Source organism: Sorex araneus, chromosome 1, assembly GCF_027595985.1.
Source record: "Sorex araneus isolate mSorAra2 chromosome 1, mSorAra2.pri, whole genome shotgun sequence".
In the NCBI taxonomy this organism is placed as follows: domain Eukaryota; kingdom Metazoa; phylum Chordata; class Mammalia; order Eulipotyphla; family Soricidae; genus Sorex; species Sorex araneus.
In genome coordinates, this window is record NC_073302.1 from 106,629,845 (window position 1) to 106,650,488 (window position 20,644).

The window sequence follows — 20,644 nt, forward strand, 5'->3', positions numbered from 1 at the left end:
CTTTCCTCCCTCCCCTCCCTCCCTCCCTTCTTCCTTCCTTCCTTCCTTCCTTCCTTCCTTCCTTCCTTCCTTCCTTCCTTCCCTTCCTTCCTTCCTTCCTTCCATCCTTCCTTCTTTCCTCCTTCCTCTCCCTTCCTTCCTCCCTCCCTTCCTTCCCTTCCTTCCTTCCTTCCTTCCTTCCTTCCTCTCTTCCTTCCTTCCTTCCTTCCTTCCTTCCTTCCTTCCTTCCTTCCTTCTTTCCTTCCTTTTCTTGTTTCTTCCCACACCTGTCAGTGCTCAGATCTTAACTCTGGGCTCTACACTCAGGGATCACTCCTGGGAGGTTCAGAGGACCATATGGGTACTGGGGAGGGGATTGAACTTGGTTAAGCCAGGTGCAAGGCAAACATCCTACTTGCTGTATTATTTCTCTGGCTCAGTGAAAGCTATGTTCTGAAGAAAATTCTGAAGAAAATTCAAGCTACAGTGAGCAAAAACCCCAGAACTGAATGAAACAGAATGAAAGAGCTATAACATTGAATGTGTTTAATATAGTAACACATAATTTAATGCGTTAAAATTAGATTCCACCAGTCAAACCTCTGAAAGATTGTTGAGTGGCTGTAGATTTACATATGTCTGTCTTTTTATGAAACCCAACCTGCTTTAAGAATGCACCATTGTGGGACTGGAGCGATAGCACAGTGGGTAGGGTGTTTGCCTTGCACACAGCCGACCCGGGTTCGATTCCCAGCATCCCATATGGTCCCCTGAGTACTGCCAGGGGTAATTCCTGAGTGCAGAGCCAGGAGTGACCCCCGTGCATTTCTGGATGTGACCCAAAAAGCAAAAAAAAAAAAGAAAAAGAGGAAAAAAGAGAATGCATCATTGTATCACATTGTATCACTTATGTGACTTGTCATTCCGTTGTTTATCGATTTGTTTGAGTGGCCACCAATAACGTCTCCATTTATCCCTGTCGCGTGCTAGTGTAACCCAATGGCATCTGCTTGCTCCAGGAACAGAAGAGCCTCAAACCGTTCATTTAAGGTCTTGACAAGAAGTCTGACCATCTCGTAGGTGGGCAGCCACATGGTCTTTTGGCATCCCGTCGGTAACAGTCAGAATCCAGTCAGTAACAGCTGTAGTCCAGTGGTCATCTCTAAATCGCATTACGTGTCTGGCCCATCTGACTTTCAATGCCTTCGCAAATGAGACAGCGTCCCTGATTCTTGATCATTGTCAGAGGCTGGAACTCCAGATTCCTTCTTTCACTTGAGTGAAATGTGATATTCCCAGCATAGCTCTTTCGATTCCTCTTTGGGATACCCGAATAGCGTTATCATCTTGCTTTTGTAGAGCCCAGGTCTCTGAGGCATATGTTAGAGCAGGAAGAATGGTGGAGTTGAAAAGATGTGCCTGGAGGCGGAGGTTATTTGTTCTCTTAACCACTTCTTCCACGCTCTTGAAGGCGTTCCACGCTGCTCTCTTCCTCCTGCGCAGTTCTGGCGCCAAGTTGTTCCTCATGTTGAGTTCTCAACCCAGGTACACATAGTTGCTGCATTCAGAGATGTTCGTTCTGTTGAGAGCAAATGGAACATCAGGGAATGGTTCATTTTTCATGAACAATGTTTTGCTGAGATTCAGCTGCAGTCCAACCTTTCCACACCCGAGGTCAAAGTCGGCCAGCATTTGTGCCGCTTGGCTAATGTTTGGTGTTATTAGAACGATGTCATCAGCGAAGTGGAGGTGGTGTAGTTGCCGACCTTCTATCTTCACTCCCATTCCTACCAATTCCTGTTGTTGCTTGATGTTCTTGAGGGTGGCACTGAAGAGTTTTGGTGAAATGGAATCACCCAGCCGAACCCCTCTCTTTACATCGATGATCACTTCTTTGTAGAATAGTGAGATCCTGATGGTGAATCCCGTCTGACTTTCAATGCCATAATAAAACTCATGTAGGATCTTGATGTACTGAGTTTGAATGCCCTGTTTGGCTAGGGTTTTGCTGACTGCTTCAATCTCAATAGAATCAATGACCTTCTTTAAATCGATGAACGTTAGACAGAGTGGCATCTTGAACTCTCGCTAAACTTCAATAAGCTTGGTCACTGTGTGGATATGGTCAATTGTGCTGTATCCTTTTTGGAACCCGGCTTCCTTGCATGGTTGTCCTTCATGTAGTTTTCTGACTATTCTATTCAAGATGACTCGAGTGATCAACTTGTAGACGACGGACAACAGGCAGATTGAGCGATAGTTGCAGATGTAATGGATGTCTCCCTTCTTGTACAACAGAACTGTCCTGCTGGTTTTCCATTGGGACAGAACCTTGCATACAGACAGGTAGTGTGTGAGGAGCCTGGTGGCAGATTCTTCAGGTGTTCGGGTCTGACCTTGTCTGGACTGGGTGCTGTACCCACCTTTACCGATGAAATGGCATGTTGGATTTCAGAAGGGAGGACATTGGGAACGACATATCCATCCTGTGGAAGTTGATATGTGGGCAGGTGGATGTGGCTGTCAAAGAGATCCAAGTAGAAGTCATGAATAATCCTCTCCATTGCCCTCTGGAAGATGTGATAGATCCATCAGGAACGTCGGAGGGCAGTCATATTGGTCTTATAGTTGGCAAGGGACAGATGAGCATTGCAAATACTTTTCCTGGCTTCTGCCAATTGGCCAACACTGCTGCTCTTCTCTCTTTGAGGTCTTCCTTTATCGCTTCTCTGCACAGCTTTGCAAGCTTGGATGTTAGCTTGTGGTTGCCCGAGGCTTGTGCCAAACCACGTTGGCTAATGAGCTCGAGAATTTCCGAAGACAGGCATCTTTTTGTGGCTTTCCCACTCTCAGCTTTCCACTTACAGTCATGGAGGTGCTGAACCAGTCAATTGTGTTCCTTGTCAATATTGTCAATGGCGACATCTTCCCACATTGCCACAATAGTGCTAAAGAGCTCCCAGTTGGTGGTATTTCTGGGATTTCTCTTCTTAAACTTAAACTTTGCACACCCTTCTTCCCGCTTTGTGAAGTAGAATTTTGCATGAAGGAGATGGTGGTCCGATCTCGTTTGGAATTTTTGGACAACAGCGACATCAGTCAGGCAAAACCTTCGATTGAATATGATGTGGTCAATTTCATTGTGGAACTGTCCACCAGGAGACTCCAATGTTCAACGTTTAGATTCGGCCATCTGGAACTGTGAGTTACCATGGATGGTCTTCGTCGACATGAGGAAATCAGACAGTCTCTCACCCTGATCATTCTATTCTAGGCCATGTGTCCCAATGTGGAGTTCTTCGGGTGACCTTCTATGTCCTATCTTGGCATTAAAATCACCAACAATGATCTTGTAGAAGGTGTGGTCTTCTTTATAGAATTTCTCCAACTCCATGTAGAACTTCTCAATTTCTTCTTCATCGTCATTGGATGTTGGTGCGTAGACGATGAAGATAGAAACTGCTGGCACTGAGCCACATTTATTCAAGAATAATCGTCTGATTCGGGTTGCTAGGCATTTGAAAGAATCAATACTCATGGCCAAGTTTGTGTTGACAGGGACACTGATGCCACCGACACCTCTGTTGTTGCATGTATATAGGAACAGTTCTTCTTCAGTGTCAAAAATGGTGTGATGTGATTGATGCCTTCTCATTTCGGTTAGAACAATGATGTCGTACTTGATCTTCTGTGTTTGCACCATCAGGTGCTTGATGGATGCTTCCGATGCCAGCATACGTGCATTGAAAGTACAGACAGTCATTTTAGTCTTTCTTAATTTTGGCAGTCTAGTTTATCCCTGAGTTTTATCAGCCTCTCCTTGTTCATCCTTCTTAACACTGCCATATTGGGGGCTCTTTTGGTGTCAGGCGGATGAGGCCCATTGTTTTTACTGTGTTTGGCATATCAAATACGCCACAGGTAGTTTGCTGGGCTCTGCCATGCAGGCAGGGCACTCTCAGTAGCTTGCTGGGCTCTCTGAGAGGGATAAAGGCCTTTAGGGTGGCCTCCAATTGCCCTTACAGGTGTTCCCCATGGTTCACACCATAACCCCATCAAATATGGTGCAGAAATTATGGAAAATGGGTATTAAGTGTCTTATGGTGTGTCGGTCTCGAAAGTGGCCTGGAGCACAGCGGTGGCTGGGTAGTGGAGGTAGTGGAGGTCTGCCGGTGAGGTATTTATCTGGCTCCTATAGGGTGGGGTGTCTGGGCTTGATCCCTGGAGATCTGGAGAATGGAGAAAGTAGACAGAGGGTCTTGTTTCCGGGTCTCATTGAGCCTGGATTCGAAGGTTGCAAAGTTCTGCTTTATCTTGTTCTTTGAGGCTTCACTCACGGGTGAGGTTTGGCCTGAATGTTCGGAAAGCGGCCTAGAGTGTGGTGGTGGCTGGGTAATGGAGTCACAAAGTATCATATAGAAAGAAGGTATATCAGTATCAGTCATCATTTCAAAAGACATCATTCCATCACCAGAATCTCAAAGGTTAAAATACTTAACATAGAACGCTGAGGAAGACAATTTCCCAATTTCTAGACCTTTTGTCCAGGGCATGTTCTCTGAGAATATTTTAGAGTGTGAATATTCATTGCCATTCTATTCAGAGAATGTTAGAAAGTTACAGATCTCATAATTAGTATAGCAAGTCATTGAATAGTTTCTTGAAAACTGAAGTGAAATGACACAGAATAAAACCAGTTTAACTACGGACTAATTGATGTGAGGAGTTTAGTCTCTAAGGCATTTTTCTGGTCAGAAAAACATTATGAAACTTCGAAATGATGACTCAAGAGCCTTATGACGTTAAGCTTTTAGTTGTATTCATTCATTTTCCAACCCACTGTTCTTTTTTTAAATTTTTTAAAATTTTATTGAATCACCATGAGATAATTACAAACTTTCATGTTTGAGTTACAATCTCACAATGATCAAACACCCATCCCTCCACCAGGGCACATTCACCACCGCCAATATCCCAGGTATAACCCCCCTTTCCCACCCTTCCCCTGCCTCCATGGCAGACAATATTCTCCATACTCTCTCTCTACTTTTGGGCATTATAGTTTGCAACACGGACACTGAGAGGTCATCATGTTTGGTCCATTATCTACTTTTGTCATGCATCTCCCATCCCGACTGGTTCCTCCAGCATCATTTCCTTAGTGATACCTTCTCTATTCTATCTGCCTTCTCCCCTCTGCTCATAGTCTTCCAGCTATGGGACAATACCCCTGGCCCTTGTATCTACCGTCCTTGGGTGTCAGCCTCATGTGATGCTACCCTACACTCCACAAATGAGTGCAGTCCCTCTGTGTCTGTCCCTCTTTCCTACTCATTTCACTTAGCTTGATACTCTCCATGTTTATCCATTTATAAGCAAATTTCATGACTTCATCTCTCCTAACAGCTGCATAGTATTCCATTGTGTTAGATGTACCAAAGTTTCTTTAACCAGTCATCTGTTTTAGGGCACTTGCAACCCACTATTCTATATCAGAGTCACAGATGGCCAGTCTCTTCAGGGCTCAGGGTGAGACCCAATCATGGGTAGCATATGCCTCTATCTCAAGATATGTTTACATCATCCTATTCCCTTTCCCAACACTTATAATGAAATAATCTAATAGACCTTACCTGACATCTCTAGGATGTGGAAGAAGTCTAGAACACCAGGACAAACCCAGGCAGATATTGAGAGAATGCACAAACTCTATGCAGACAATGACTCTGATTGAGCATTATTTCTTTTCTCTGTGTCATAATGAAAGAATATCGAACAAAAGATGTTATCTGAGGATACGCCTTGGAAAGTCCAGTAGTCATTGTACTGCTGCTAAGAAGCAATCAATAATTAGTGTTTGTGTATCAAGAATATCAACTTCCCAGTTCTCCTTTCCACCCTATGAGTTACTTCTTGCAACCAATTTCTCTTGGATTCTGTGGAGACAGTTTACAAATCCCTCCTGTGGTGGATGAGAGATTCAGTTAGAAGGCATAATCAACCAAAAATTAAAAAGTGTCAGATTAAAAAGGTTCCCTAGAGAACAAGAAAAACTACTGAACAACCCACAGCCTACTGGACCTACATCTTAGAAAGTATTTTCCTTCTCTACGGGGATGATGATTTTAAGGATTTCAGCAATTAGAATTTCAATCTTTTGAAATTATAATATTTGAGATTCTGGAATTTAGGATTTTGTCTTTCAGGATTATGACCCAAGCCTATTAAAAGTATATTGTTTAGCTTTGTACGGGTCTATCTCACAGTGATTAATTTTAAAAAATCTTTAAAAATATAAAAATTAAAGTATATTGTTTAGATTTAGGAATGGTAATTGGGGACAAGGTTTTATTCACCAACTCAATTTCAATTTCTTTCACTGGAAATAAATGATAATTAAGAATTTCTAATATCAAAATTTTTTATGATCTTTGAATTCCCTTCAATACCATGCTCATTCATTCATTTCCATATTTTTATCAAAACTGCCCTAGAACACTGTCAAAGCCATTTTCGCTTTGCTTCTGAGGAGTTGGCTATCTAGTAAGTTAATGAATGATTGACTATGTATATGAAAATGTTGAAATACACATTGAATGTTTATATATATATGTATATATATATATATACATATATATATATATACCAAAGTAAATCCAGGAGGGAAACATATTACTGAATCCTGCTAGCTTGGTAGATTTTTCAGGGCATCAGTCCTACCCCTTTTTTATTTTAAATTCCTCCAAACAACTGGAGTGTTTGGAGTGTATTCAACTGATTCTTGTTGAATGAATTCCACACAATGAAATATTAAAAGGCAACAGACCATAAACTGCTGTTCTATAGGCTTGTTGTTGGGACATGTGAATTCAGAATGTTTTGACAGAAGGTTCAGCTTCGTATGAGTCTTCCGTTTCCACCCTCCATCTATTTTCAGCTATTTTCATTATATTACCCACATCTCTCAAGAGTTTAATTCTTTCTACTTTTGTTTCAATGTTCTAGAGAAGTTTTTACACGTTACAAATGCTCAGCAGAGTGCTTTTTTAATTCTCTGTTTTTCAAGTAAGATTCATTTTCACATTTCCCACAGGTTCAGTCTTTAATCTTCTTTATTACATGAGTAGAAAAATATAGTAACAATGGGTAAATGAGGGTTTAAATTTCAAGGCCTGAGGCCAAGTTGATGGTGCAACAGAATGGGAAAAATACATATCTCTGTCTTTGTCTCTGTCTCAATCTCTCTGTTTCTGCCTGTATCATAAACATCAGTCTTATATTTTATGAATAATTCTAAGTGGCCCTCAAGTTTAAATGAAGATCTCCAAAATAAACAAGGCCCAGGACTTGAAGATGAAGTAGGAAGAAAAAAATCTTTACCATTATCCTTGGATTTGTTGTATGTGTATATTTTCTCTAATGATGGGCTTGAATTTCATTTCATTTTTGTTATTCTTTAAATAATTCATCTGAATTATTTTTTAGATTTTATTTTTTAATGTAGTCCAAAGCCACAACTGTTGATACTATTCTAGACCAATTAATTTTTTAATTTTGTAAGATAAACTTGCTTATTTCTTCAATACTGTTGATGACTTGGCTTAAAGAAATAACTTCTCATTCACCGGAGAAGGGCATGGAAATCTATTTTAAAAGGCTATTGACCTGACTAAACTCAGAAAAAGCAGCAAGCAGCTCAGTAGGAAAAGTTTTCTTAATATTTTCTCCATTAAATTTCTACAAACGTTTCCTCAAACTCAAGTGCTACACTTTAAATGTCTACACAAATGAGGTAGTGTGAGAGTAAATTATTTTATTAATACTACGTGAAGAATACAAAATAAATTATTTTGGTTCTGCTTTGGGGCAGCGGTTGGGGTTTGGGATGGGAATATCTGAAATATGGTGGTGGAAAGATATAATGGTGATGGAATTGGTGTCTGAATATGAAATGTAATCAAATATTGTGAACTACTTTATAAAAATAAAATTAAAAATACTATATTAAAAAATACTACATGAAGAAAATGAAAGGTGGCCCGTCTTCCTGTTGTGTGATGAATTTGAAGGTGAAAGAAACTTATCGAAGAAACCCAAGATTAGTAAGGTAGGAAGTGGGTCAGAGAATGGTCTTGGAATGGACATTGTCTTGGAGGGAACTTCTCATACTGAACGTGGAGACAGGTAAAAGATGTTTCTTTCTCTGGGACATCTACAGTGTGTAGGGTGCTTGTCCTGAGGCGGCTGATCTGAGTTCAATCTCCAGCAACCTGTATGATCCCTGGAGCCCATCACCCTAGTGTGATGTAACCCCTACCCAACCCAAGAGATGTGGCTGCATTGTCCAAGGAGGCTTTCTTTATTATAATCATTTAAAAAATTACTTACCTATCTTCTAGACTTTATTCTTGGCTTGACCTTAGTTCCTCACCTTTGTAAAGACACATTACATCTGGTTTGCCATATTTTACCAATGCAATAATATTTGCTCCTTACTTGCACTCACAAAATTCCTCAAAACGTTTGCCTTCCTCGTCCTCCATTCATTCTCAGTCCATTAGAGTCAAACTTCTGCTGTCACTACTCCACCAACACATTCATTTCTGTAACACCCAAACCAGAAAGAGGTTTTAAAAATGTTTGTATTTAATTTTCTCTCAATATTGGTCTTCAAGTCTTTGAAATTTGAGCAGGGCTTATTCACCAAAGTAAGTTAAAGAAAAAATTTCTCTCTCTCTCTCTCTCTCTCTCTCTCTCTCTCTCTCTGTATGTGTTTGTGTGTGTGTGTGTGTGTGTGTGTGTGTGTGCATGTGTGTCTGTTTTGAAATGGAAAAAGCTGTTTCTGCAAAATGGGAAAATTCCATGCATTAGACTTCTTTTAAGAAAACCACCAGTGCTACTGTGGAGAAAACCATTTTATTGAAGAATGTTAGTCTCCAGCAAAGCTTGTAAAAGACAATTTTAAAAAGTCATTATCTAATTGCCTATTCAGCAGCTACAAGGCAAGGTGAAATCATACAATTTGCTGCAATATGGTTGGAACTGGAAGATATACTGAGTGAAGTAAGCCAGAAGAAGAAGGATAGACACATGATGACCTGACTTATCAGTGATATGTAGAATAACTGGATGAGGAAATGTAATGTAATAAAGGGGGAGTTCTTAGATCAATCAGACTTGACTCCAGACTATCAGGAGAAGTACAGAGAAGGGAAGAATTCAAGGGAGGAGGAAGAAGAAGAGAAAAAGAAGGAATGGAGGAACAGAGGTCAGGGCCCATGGGTAAGTCAATTATGTGGAAGAGTATTATAACTATAGACCCAAAGCACAGACTCAACAACCCTGAAAACACAAGATCTAAACTACAACCTCAGTACTTTGAAATGTGTCTCTCAAGGTGGCAGACGAAGAGAGGATGGGGCCACTGGTGGAGAAAAGTTGATGTTGGTGTGTGATTCGTGTCAAAATATTGTATAACTATCAATATCTTTATAAACCACGACTTCTTAGTTGAATTTTAAAAAGAAACAAAACAAAGCATAACTTGGCATTTCTGCATTTTCTGGCACTTTGGTCATTTCATCCCCAAGGACTTCCTTCCATGAGGGTTCTGTGGATCTCCACCTGCTCTTTCTCAGTCTCCTGCATTGCGTCTAAGACTCGCTCTCCGTAAAGTTGCCGTTCCCTGACCTGGTGTGCTCTCTTTCAGCCTCTATGCATCACTACTGCCCGGTGAAATGGGCTTCAAGTTCCTCTTTCCATTCCTGGCCCTTCCTCTGAGTTCAAGACCTTTATGTCTATCTCCCAAGCACGTCTCTCTCCCTAAGGACACTGCATTTAACAGATTCTAGGTGTTCTTCTTACTGCCCCTCTCTCCCAAACCTCTGTCTCTTACTACAGAAACTGCTCACAAAATAAACTCATGTTTTTTCACTGTTTTCATTTTAATGCTTAACCTTCATAGCCAACCATCCCACATACTTTTTTTTTGTTAAATCTTGAATGACGACTCTGCTTCATTCTCATCCTCAGCACCATCATTGAAATTATCTCTTGACTACTGCCTTCCTTCCCCAGGGACTCTTTGGAACATCATCTAGAAAGATTAAAAATAATCTTTGATTTTAGTGACAATGTTAAGATTACCATGGCTAGAAACCTTACAGTGTATTTAGGTTCACCCCAAATCTAAATAAATGAGTATTTTCACTTATCATACATAAGCTTTCATGCCCAGTTACTTGAACACTCACCAGGTTACCAGGTTACTTTGTACAATTCTTCTCTGCATATGTCAAACCGTTAAGATTGTTTTTGAACCCTTGCTAGGTTCAAGAAAGAAAGGAAGAAAGCAAGAAAGCAAGAACGAAAGAAAGAAAGAGAGAGAGAGAAAGAAAGAAAGAAAAAGAAAGGAAGAAAGCAAGCAAGCAAGCAAGCAAGCAAGAAAGCAAGCAAGCAAGAAAGAGAGAAAGAAAGCAAGAAAGCAAGAATGCAAGAAAGCAAGAAAGAAAGAAAGCAAGAAAGCAAGAAAGAAAGAAAGAAAGAAAGAAAGAAAGAAAGAAAGAAAGAAAGAAAGAAAGAAAGAAAGAAAGAAAGAAAGAAAGAAAGAAAGAAAGAAAGAAAGAAAGAAAGAAAGAAAGAAAATTAGGTCCTTTCTGGAAAGACCTAATTAAGTCTTCTTGTCCAACAAGGTCCAGATGGCATGTATACCTTGGTAGTGTTTTCTTATTCTTTCTTTTCACAGTGTTGGTCCATACCTGTCTACTGAAGATGCTGAGTGCATTCCACCTGCAACTGAAAGAAACCTGAATTCATAATTAACTAATAAGGCATAGACTTTGAATTATGACTTACCTATTGAATGACCAGGACTAAAATATAGAACTTTGTTTTCTTTATTGTTTTGTTTTGGGGACACATTTGGCAGTGCTCAAGGCTTATTCCTGGTTTTGTGCTCAGGAATCACTCCTGGAAGGCCCCGGGGGATTGTTTGGGATGCTGGGAATAGAAACCCAGTCAGCTGCATGCAAGGTAAGCACCATATCTTCTGTACTATTTCTTCAGCCCAGATCTTATCTTTCAAACAAATTTAAGAATAAAATATATAATAAATTTGTGAGGATTAATTTAAGAGTATGTGAAAGTGCTTTGTAGATTATAAAATTTATAAACATGCTGTTGTTTATAATCTTAAAACAATTTTTCTTTATGTGGACTGCTCTTTTCTAAGCCTGTGCACTTACTTTATTTTTGTGGTTTGGCAGAAAAAAATGTTTATATCTTGTTTTTGCTACTGTTGTCATATACTTGACTCTGGCCTTTTGAGCTATAAATGTTCCTATGAATGGAGACAATGTAATGTTATGTTATTTTATTGTTGCTGTTGTTATTGTTTTGTGGGAACTATGACTGGCTATACTCAGGGATTACTACTGACTCTGCACTCAGGAATCACTCCTGGTAGTTCCTGTGGACCATATGAGATGCCAGGGATTAAACCTGAGTCAGTCACAAGCAAGGCAAGCACCCTACCCACTGTATTGTCACTCCAGCTCTATGTTCACCCTTATAGCCTGCCCAGTACCTTGAATATATCAGAAACACAGTCAATACTTAGCTAATGAGTACAAAAATTCTATATAAAATCATTAAAATCAGTATTTATTAAACTTACACATTTTTTGGAATACTTGAAGTCGATGGCTCTCAATCAAGGGTGATTTTTGTTTCAAAGGATATTTGATAATATCTAGGAATGTTTTTAAATTATCACAACTGTGGAGTAGAAAAAGTGCAATAGTGTTTTGTGGGTAGAGATCAGGGATGCTGCTCAATATCTACAATGGAAAATTATCTGGTTCAAATGCTATTAGTACTGCAAGTGAGAAATTCTACCTCAAACCAAAATATTAATCTACAGTCATATTTATTTGGAGTTGTAATACTAATTACAAGTAGAAATAAGAAATGACTATTACTCAAAAATATCCAAAATTTTATCAGAAATGTAACTGATATCTTGGAATGAGTTCTGAATATGAGTTTTTTTTAAGGATTTCCTTTTTTAAAATCCTATTATGAATTTTTATTATACATATAACTCAATGCTGATTTAAATTAAATAGAGAAATATTTCACTTGCCTTAATTTGATATTTTCTAAAATTAGTACACAAATCCAATTTTGCATGTTTTTAAAAAAATCAATGTACTTAATAACTAATGGTTCATCTTTAGAAATGTCATCATAGAATAAAGTGTTCCTGTTAGTGTATGAGGAATTAAATGAGAAGGGTATGCTAAAGTAGATGAATATGAAATAATCCTCTTATTTACTTAGACATATGATATTCACTTATGATTTAATCAGTCTTAAATGAGATATGGTCACAGGTAAACAGTAGCCGATGATTAGTTTGGGAGTCTAAGCAGAAAGGTGCAAAGACTAAAATACTTGAAAAAGAATCTACTCCTTTCCCTGCACCCCTCCCCCCATTACCTTCTTCTCAACTGTAAAGGGAGCATCAAAGTCTATAATGCAGTTTTGTTCCTTTCTTTGAACTACACTATTCTATAGTCCAGTAGCATTTGGACAAATGCTAGACTTATGACATTTCTGCCATCCGCCTGCTAAAATTTTGTCAAGTTGTGTCTTCTAACAGAGATCACACAGAAGAAAAGAAATAGGGTTCAGTTATCTACATCAGAGATGATTTATTACCTTTTCTAAATTAGTAGAAGGCACAATATTTTCTAGTTCTTATTTTTTATAGAAATTTGGACTAGTGATGTAGAGCACTTTTTCATGTGCCTTTTGGCCATTCGTATCTCTTCCTTGGGAAAGTTTCTGTTCATTTCTTCGCCCCATTTTCTTATGGGGTTGGATGTTTTCTTCTTGTAGAGTTCAACCAGTGCCTTATATACCCTTGATATCAACCCCTTATCTGATGGGTATTGGTTGGAGATCTTGCTCGGGAAGGGAGATGCGTGCTGAAAGTAGTCTAGAGACTGAACACGATGGCCGCTCAATGCCCTTATTGCAAACCACAACACCCAATTGGAGAGAGAGAGAGATCAAAAGGGAGTACCCTGCCACAGAGGCAGGGTGGGGTGGGGGGGAGATGGAATTGGGGGGGTGGGAGGGATACTGGGTTTATTGGTTGTGGAGAATTAGCACTGATGGAGGGATGTGTTTGTGAACATTGTATGAGAGAAAAACAAGCTTGAAAATGTGTGAATCTGTTTCTGTACCCTCATGGTGACTCACTAATTAAATAATAAAATAAATTTAAAAAAATAAATAAATAAAAATGAAAAAAAAAAAGAAATTAGGACAGTAAGAGTATTGATAATAATGAAAATGATACTGATCCTTATCCCACATGAAAAACTACTGGCTGGAGAACCAGATTTGATTATGTATATAGTCATGATATAATGCACAATAAAAGTGATATGAATTGTTATGTAATGAATAACCACTAGAGTTCTGAGAAGAAAAACAGTCTTTTAAAAAATCTCTAACTAAAGTCTCTTTTTTAAGCAGTAATACACTCTGAAAATTTTCCTGCAGAGGATCGTTGAAACTGTGGTGTTGGGCCACCATCCTTGAAGATACAGCAAGTTGTTTGTGAGGAAAAGTTGATAGAAAATGTGCTAACTCCCTCCTTTTTTAACTTCAAAAATCAGACTCTAATTATAGATATCTTTTCCAGATTGAACTACCCCACTAATTTAACCAAAAACATGTGTGTGTAACAAAAGAACTCGTAAAAGGAACATTTGAGGTTTCACATGGATTTCTGCAAAAGACAAACACAGTCAAATCGCAGAATTGGCTGATGGGCGCTCTGCAATACTAAAGCTATAAAGCTTTTATTGAATACTTGAGACTTATAATATCCATTCATCCTTTAAGAGAAATGAAAGGTCTTAATCCACAAAGGATCTTTCTTCTGCTTACCAGAGAAGCAAATCCTCCCACCTTGAATGGTACAGGGTAGAACTTTCTGGAACCCTGACTGCTTTGTTCTTCTGATCTCCAGTCAACCCTGTAGAAGGTGTACTATGGAGAAACCTACTCATCAGCAAATGATATGTATAATTTAGAAATAAGACAAGCATAGTATTTTTCCTGATTAGAAAATTGCTCTTTATGCAGCTCTTATCCAGAGCATGTCACTAAGAAGATGAACCAGGCATGCACCAAATAATATAACTGCAACTAACTCACACTCAAGATCAAAGTGTTTTAGAACAAGGCACCAAAGGTCCATTTATCAACCAGGAAGGTTGACAAGTGTAGATGCATTCCAAAAAACCATGCAAAAACCCTTGATGTTTTAGAGTGGATCTGAGAAAAATTACTCAGCAAATTGAATTAAATGAACTCTGGATTTTCCTTTGCAGTGTATTTATACACTTCTATTTCTTTGTTCTCTTCTTATAAAGCAGAATCTTGTATTCAAGGGACCAGGTACTGGGGATCAAGAAGGGATCGGCTGCATGTAAGGCAAGTTCCTTAACCTCTGTACTATATCTTCAGCCCTGAAAAGTATTTTAGAGATATAGAAGATCAACATGGACTGGAGTGATAGCATGGTGGATAGGGCATTTGCCTGGCACACGGCCGACCCGGGTTCAATTCCTCCATCCCTCTCTGCCGAAGGTATCCCACCCACACGGCAGAACCTGGCAAGCTACCCATGGCATATTCAATATGCCAAAAACAGTAACAAGTCTCACAATGGAGACATTACTGGTGAACACTTGAGCAAATCGATGAACAACAGGACAACAGTGCTACAGTGCTACAGAAGATCAAAAGACTAGATTTGGGACCACAGAGGCCATTAGCTATTTAAGATAAATAGACAGCGTCTGTTATAATATTGCAGTGAGGGTTGTGGTCCTGACAAATATTCTCTGCTTAAAGGTAGCATCCTTGAAAGAGAGAAAGAAGAAGGGAGAGCCCTTATGTCAGCTACCTAATTCTTAGGCAAATTTTGGAGACTAGAACATGAACCTTCACAATTCTGACCACAATTTTCAATACAAATAAAGGAGATACAGAAATTTAGGAGAGCACAATTTCTCTTCTCCCCTCGCACTCAAGGCATTGGGGAGATGACTTTTTTTATCACTTAAATTCTTTGAGGCTGGCAAAAGAAGACACTCTTACAATAGTCATCCGATTACTTGGTGACAGGCATGCCAACTATTGTATAAAACAGTCTGATAAATTATGGATTAAATATTTTAAATATTTCCAGCAAATGTTAAGAAAAATATGTGGGTAAAGGGGGCAGAATAATCCCACTGACACTTCTCTATTATATATCTAAATATACCTTGGATTTTAAAAAGCCAAAACTTTAGTTGTTGTAATCAAGGTAGGAAAAAATATCCAATTCTATGGTGAAAAATTCTGAAAGTGATAGCCAAAAAAGGAAAACAATTGGTTCTGCGTAGTGTTCAGCAATAGTCAGACCATAGTCATAAGATGATTAAAAGATGAAAATCACAAAATCTCATAAAATACTATCAACACCTGTCAGTGTGAGAAATGTCACCCATGCGCGATGTAGACAATCTTAGGGAAGGTTCGCACTATTATTCCAGCATGAAATGCCACACTCTAAGACCTTAGCAGAGACAGAAAATGTAGTTGGAATGCTTCATTCTCCTGGGTGCAGAGCTCAAGTTGGAGGGTCAAGTAGCTACATCCTGGGTTGGACTTATCCCCTGCACAATATTTTAAGTTAAATGTTAGAAAAGAAAGCAGTCTAGAGACCTTTTGATAATTTTAATGAGCCAGCTGGGTTCCCCAATCTGCACATTATGGACTTAAAAAAAATCAACTTGCTCCTGGAAATCACAGCCTTGCCAGACCAGGGGCAGGTAGATCAATCCTTTATAAGCTGAAAAGAAAACGAGGGAACATTCATCTGTACTGTGAGAGAGCCAACAGAAGACTCCTATACCTAACACAATAAAGATGAAAAGACGGCACAGCACCCAAACAAGCAAACTACAGAAAAATGTTTTAGAGGAAAAAAATACAAAGAAGGGAAAATGAAGAAAAGAGAAAAGGAAATGAAGGAAAGGAAAGATACAGTATGCACGATAAAATTAACTTAATTTGGAAAAAAGCAGAAATCTAAGATCAAGGCAAGTAAAGAGATTCCCACAAGTGTAAGAGAAAAATTAAATAATAATACATACAAAGAGGAGTTAATGAGATTTTAAACATAATACACACATATCTTTAGAAAGTAGAAAAGTTTATTTAAAAGTAGAAGAGAAAGGAAAACGACTTTCCCATGTGGGAAGGAACTTAGTATAGGACAAAGTTAACAGAGAATTCTGTGAGAGGTATAATTATATGAAAATTAGGGGCTGGAGAGATAATACAGTAGGGCCCTTGACCTGCATGCAGTGGACTCGGGTTTAATCCCCAGCACTTCATATGGTCTCTGAACTTGCTTGCCAGGAGTACTTCCTGAGCACAGAGTCAGGAGTAATCCCTACGCATCTCCAGAGGTGGCCTAAAAAGCTAAAGAAAATCATATAGCAAAGAAAACAGGAGCCAGGAGGACTGGTCAATGGTTGGAAGTTTGCAACAAGAGTCTAAGGGGGTGGAGGAGAGAGAAGGGACCAGTATGACAGTAATAGTTGGAAATGAGCATTTTGGCAGGAACTGAGTGTTAAAAGTAGATAAAGAGATGTACCTAGCTGAGAACATTTCAGTTATCTGTATTCCAAACCATAAGTCCCAAAAAGAAAGAGAAAAAGAGAGAGAAAGTGAGGAGAGAGAGAGAGACAAAGAGAGACAGAGAAAGAGAGAGGGAGAGAGAGAGAGAGAGAAAGGATAACTGCCCACTCATAGAGGCAGGTGGGGGGTTGCGAAGGAAAACTAGGACCATTGGTTGTGGGAAATGTATACTGGTTCAAGGACGGGTGTTGGAACATTATACGACTGAAAATCCATCATTAACATCTTTGTAACTGTGTATATATCATTGTGGTTCAATTAAAAAAATCACTGTCACTGTATCACTGTCATCCTGTTGATCTTCGATTTGCTGAGTGGGTACCAGTAACGTCTCTATTCGTCCTAGCCCTGAGATTTTAGCAGCCTCTCTTTGCTTGTTCTTCCCAGGTGTGCCGCATTGGAAGCTCTTTCAGGGTCAGGGGAATGAGACCCATCATTGTTACTGTATTTGGCATATCGAGTACGCCACAGAGAGATTGCCCAGCTCTGCCATGCAGGCAAGATGCTCTTGGTAACTTGCCAGGTTCTCTGAGAGGGAGAACTAAGCTATAAGAAGTCTTTATCATGGCTGTGGCTAGGTTCTGGAGGTCTTTGGCTGCCAGGGCTCTGCTCGGGGCGGGGAGAGAAACTCAACCCACCCCCCTCTGAAGGGTCCTGGTGAAGACAGCAAGGAGCGGGGGGGGAAGGCAAAAAATAAAAATCTTTATATCATATAAAATTATGTATTAGAGCTATGTGAAATTGGAGACTGACATAAACATTAAAGTAAGTGGATAAATTTAAAGAGAAATTTAAAAGAGAAATGATAAAAAAAAAGCAGTAAATGCAGAAGAAAAAGGTAAGGCAATCAGAAATTACATGACAGACATGGAAGGTATGAACGATTCAACATAGTTTAGTAAGAGGTTTCCCTTAAAGAACTGAGCCAGTGGGATATAACACAAGAAACTTGTGATTCTTACACACTTGGTTTCAATACTCACAGTGGTTTGTACTTCTTTGGGATATCTCTCCAGCCCAAGAAACACTTTGAAAGATGATCTAAAATATGCATACACAAATAAAGGAGAGTTATGAAGTGTGCCCCCCTCTCTCTCTATATATATATATACATATATATATATCTGGGGGGGGTAGAAAGAACTATTTAGAGGAAGTATTTAGAAGAGTAATCTTTGTCTTTGACCCGAGACTTTTTTTTCTGATTATTGAATCACCATGAGATATACAGTTACATAGTTGTTAATAATTGAGTTTCAGTCATGCAGTGTTCCAACACCCATACTCCCTCTAGTGCACATTTCCCACCACCAATGTTCCCAGTTTCCCTCCTGCCCCCCCATCCCCACATCCCCAAGCCTGCCTCTGTGGCTCCTCCACTCTCTCTCTCCTACTCTCTCTCTTTTCCTTTTATGCACTGTGGTTTGCAATATTGTTACTGAAAAGGAATTGAGCACATTCCTTTTCCTCCTTCCAGCTCTCAAGTTGTGTCCAGAGTGATCATTTCCATTGTCTATCACTGTCATAGCGGTCCCCTGTCTGTCCTAACCGCACTCCCCCTCCCGCTTTGTGGCAAGCTTCCTACTGACTTGAGACTTCTAATGACATACGATAATTTCAAGGAACACACAATTTGTGAGAGGATTTTAGGGGAAAGGAGAGGAGACGAGAACTTCTACTGACTCAGATCTCCCAAATACAATATCAGGACTGGCGTGACACACAGAAGGGAAGACAAGTACCCAAAGGCAGACACATAAAGAACCTTGCTAATAAGGAACACTATTGTGAAGAATATGAGGAGACAGGGAAAGCCTTGAGAAAGATGAGGAACTGTGTGTGGGGAAGGGGAGAAAGTGAAGCTTCCATAATTCTTGCTCAGTGGATCCCCGGAAGCTAGAAGGCAGGGAGAAGGTCATTGAAGCTGCCTGACGCAGAACGATGCAGCCTGCACTATGAATATATCTGGGAGTGAAGCATCAGCTTAGGATATAAGTAGGAGTTCAATTAACTGGGAATTTTGACCAAGTGAGGGAGGGAAAATATTGGTTGACCCTAGACTTTTGATTTTAAATGATGGGTGGATTTCAGTTCTACAGTCTAAGGTAGGAAGCACAGGAGACACACAATGGGGTACATGGTCAAGACACCTTAAGTTCTGAGACACATTAGGCTGAAATATAGATGAAGGAGAAGAGAAAGCTGAGAATGACCAGGGCAGAGATGCTTAGACAGCCACGAGATTGGCTTGCATGTGCTCGTTATTTGACATTCATTTAACACCCATGGTTTGGACACTGGGCTGCAGGCGCGTAAGATGAGAAGACTTGCTTCTCTCAGAGATTTCACTGCTCCGTAAAAGAGCTGTCATATCCCAGGTACACGGAGTAAAGCCATTATAAATGTTAAAGCAAAGGTAAACAGAGAGCTTAGGAGGGAATAATACACTCAGTTCCTGAAGCCTGGAAGTGACCTTGTTTATTTTGGACATGGACATGATGTTGATGGTCCCTCTATTGCCATCACTAGGATTGCTCAGGAAACTTCAGGTGAGACAAGATGAGAATGGACAATCATTGTTGAGGAAGAGACCGAGGAAAGGCGGAGCACTTAAGAGCTTGGGACTTGTTGCCAGAGAAACCAGCATTTGAATCTGCAGTCAGCTTCTGCTGGTCAAAAGATCTTGAAAATGTGCTCAACCTGTTTAAGGAGATTTTATCATCTAAAAATTAGGGATGATGTGTACATCAGGAAGAAATTACACTCCTAAATGTCTACGCACCCAATGAGGGACCAGCTAAATACCTACAACAGCTGCTAAGAGACCTTCAGAAGGACATCTCGAGCAACACAATAGTAGTTGGAGACTTCAACACCGCACTGTCTCCTCTGGACAGATCTAGAAGATTAAAACTCACCAAGGAAATACTGGCTTTGAAGGAAGAAATAGAAGAGAGAGGGCTAATAGACCTATACAGGGCTTTATATCCCCCCAAAAAGGAATACACATTCTTTTCCAGTGCACATGGAACATTTTCCAGAATAGACCATGCGCTGGGCCACACAACATACCTCAACAGAATCAACAAGATAGACATTGTACCAGCTATCTTTTCAGACCATGATGCACTGAAGATAAAACTTAATCGTGGACAGATGCAGAAAACTAAATCAAACACCTGGAAATTAAATAGCTCGATATTGAACAATGAGTGGGTCAGGAAGGAAATCAAGGAAGAAATCAAAAGGTACCTAGAAACAAATGAGAATGAAGACACGAGCTACCAGAACCTGTGGGACGCAGCTAAAGCCGTTTTAAGGGGAAAATTTATAGCTCTGCAAGCATATCTCAGGAAGCAAGAAAGGGCCCACATAAATAACTTGACTTCACAGCTCAAGACCTTAGAAAAGGACCAACAAAAGGAGCCAAAACCAGGCAGAAGGAAAGAGATAATAAAACTTAGAGCAGAAATTAATGACATGGAAACCCAAAAGACAATCCGGAAGATCAATGAAACCAAGAGCTGGTTCTTCGAGAAAATAAACAAGATTGATAAACCATTAGCAAGACTCACAAAGAAAGAGAGAGAGAGAACCCTTATAAGCCGAATCAGAAATGAAAAGGGGGACATCACAACAGAAACCAATGAAATTCAAAAGATCATCAGAGACTACTTTGAAAATCTCTATGCCACGAAACAAGAGAACCTAGAAGAAATGGATAAATTCCTCGACTCCTATAATCTCCCAAGGCTGAACCAAGAAGACCTGGAGTACCTGAATAGTCAAATTAACATCAAGGAAATTGAAATGGTAATTAAAAGTCTTCCCAAAAACAAAAGCCCAGGTCCTGATGGATTCACTAGCGAGTTCTTCCAAACATTTAAAGAGG